Genomic DNA, 2,792 nt, shown 5'->3' on the forward strand with positions numbered 1-2,792 from the left:
GTTCTTCCATTGTGTTAACTTCAATATGTTGGGTGTACTAACCTATCCTCATTTATAATATTTCTTTTTCCATAACCTATCCTCATCTATAATATCATGGGTAAGAATTTCATTGAGTTCCGAAATAAGTTGCTGCACCTGTAGAAAGCGGGTTATAAATGATATCAGTTCAAGAATGACATATTGATCCCGAGAATCTTAGGTTTAGTGGATAGTGAGCATACAACAAAAAGAAATAAACACAAAGTTACAATAACAAGACAAATACCTCCGGAATGAAGTCAATCAGGCCATGGGGAATAACTACAACACCATAATTAATAACCAAGTTCAGAACGTTTACTAATTACATCGACAATGTAGTCTGTAACGTTTTTCAAGGTAAGCTTCTTAGCCGCAACCTGCAAAACACATTATAAATTCGATGTACCCTATAAACTAAAGCTCTATTAATAAATTAGTCAACATTCAAAACACATTATTTTTTGTCTGAAAATTTTTTCGCCTGCATACATTAAAATCCAATAAATCTCCATGAGTCAACTACAACTCGGTGGTAGAGAACAAAATTTTCAAAGCTGACAAAAAAGGCATCCGATATCAATTGGGCAATTGAATATGATATGGGATGTCAATACTTAGTTCCATTGCACCATATTAAAAGTTTCAACCTAATTCCATGAATCCTTTGTTTATCACAAATTTTCATCTTTACCCTTAAGTTTTTTTTGATATTTACCATTCCATGTAAAAATGCAAGAAGATGAAATTCTGAAACAGGATATATTAACTGACTCAACAATTTCAATTTTCATGTTTACATGAGAGTATCTGTTGCAGAGATTATTAGTTATTACTGAGACAAAATCTAGTTCTCAAAGAGAATAAACAACCCTAGGGTCGCATGTGGAGGTAAATGGCCTTTTTGACAAAGATTTCTATCTGGTAAAGCATGTGGAGATAAATGTCCTCCTTGACAAAGGTTTCTATCTTAAGTAGTTTAAATAAAGCTACCTTTGCAACAATCACCAAAGTTGAGTCTCAACGAAATATGAATTCTAAAGCAGTTACGAAGAGAAATGAGTACCTTGCAAACAGAATCAAATCCAAAACTTGTGGGGACCTCTTTGCATTGGAGATCACCATCAATAGTTTTTGGGCAACCAATCACTCGGGTTTTCAACTTCTTACTCCTAATTTGAAAACAATAGAAAGAAGGGGAATATAAATAACAGTCTTGCACACAAAAAAAAATGGTACACTAGAGTAATTAATTAGCTATCCTCATTCCAATTGAGCTACACGACGGGTTGTTGGAGCTAAGCGATAGATGTAGGAACTAAACGATGGAGCGGTGCTGAGGACTATGTTACGCAAGATTGATGAGCTCATCAAGACAAATGGCGTTATTGATGGAAGTCTGAAACAGAGATAGTAAGAGCTGGACGAATAAATGTTCATGCAAAGTGAGTTCGATGCATGGAGAAGACATATCAAATAGAAGGTGGATGATGCAGGGCGATGGCAGAATGAGAGGAATATGTCTGGATATGATCAAAGGAGAAGGGTGAAATGCCTATAAAAGGAACAGAACACTTCACTTTAACCCACAAACCATTTAAGTTCATAAATATCACTAAGAAAGAAGTAAGTACTCATTCATGCGTTCAACGAAGGAAAAGAAGAGCTGATCGGACGAAAGTCAAAACGGAAGCGCTAAAGGAAGCTGAGTGTACGGACAGACGCCTGGGCTAAATTCAAACGAGATGTTATTCCGGACTACTCAAGCAAATAAGTTGATTTTTGGATCAAAAGTTTTTAAATTACATGTAGATTTGGTGTGAGGGCTGCCTTAATGAAATTCTAACTCTGAAGCTGTCAAATTCAAGGATAACCGAAAGGTGCTTACCAATGTGGAAACAGTCGGGTCAGGGGGAGTGAACTCGAGACTCCGAACTATCACCAAGGAATTTCAAGGCAAAACTCTAAGGTAAACTAGTTAAGACATTTTCACACATTTTTTAAGAAGGAAATGTCTTGAGATAAGGCCTGAAAGAGTGAATAATCTAAGCTTAAAGTTCAATATTAAATAGGGTCCAGTAGAAGATTAAGGGAAACCGAGTAAACTGTGAGGAAAAAGAAATCTCAGCAGTTCACTGGGAGTGGTTTCTCCTTTTACTCTTTTAAACATATTTAGAATTAATATGTGGTAGTTCATATAATGAGATGAATATGAGGTTGGGATGGTCGAGGGGTCTATGGACCTAGAACCTGAGCCCAAAATAAATCCTTACAGGATGGTCAGGGGACCAAAGAATCTAGTTCCTGAGCCTGTGGGAAGGAAAAACCTTGAATGGGATGGTCAGATGGCCGACGAGCCTAGCTTCTGAGCCCATGAAAGGGAGAACTATGTGGACATAGGTTGATGAATATTTTTAGATGTGAAATAATAACAATCTATCGTGTGTGTAGGTTTGTGAAAAGCTTCATGGAATGATGGAGGTTTGCATTGGAAACTCGTGATATAATGCTTATGATCTGAAAAAGACTTGTATTTATGATTCCACTCACTGAGCTGTGTAAAGCTCATGGTTTATTTTCTGTGTTTCTATTGGAACTATGTGCATGGGCTATGCGCTAGGCCGGGCCTCACGTTGAGGTTAGGTGGGCAAGGACGCGCCCATGGACGAGGATGCCTTAAGCGATGCGGCTTGTGCGTGCGTTGGTGTGCTATGGAATTTGACCAAGACTTAATTAAAATATCTTATCCAAATTCTGAAAAATAGGTTCGA

This window comes from Benincasa hispida, chromosome 9 (assembly GCF_027475165.1).
Source record: "Benincasa hispida cultivar pf3 chromosome 9, pf3_genome.v1.1, whole genome shotgun sequence".
Lineage (NCBI taxonomy): Eukaryota > Viridiplantae > Streptophyta > Magnoliopsida > Cucurbitales > Cucurbitaceae > Benincasa > Benincasa hispida.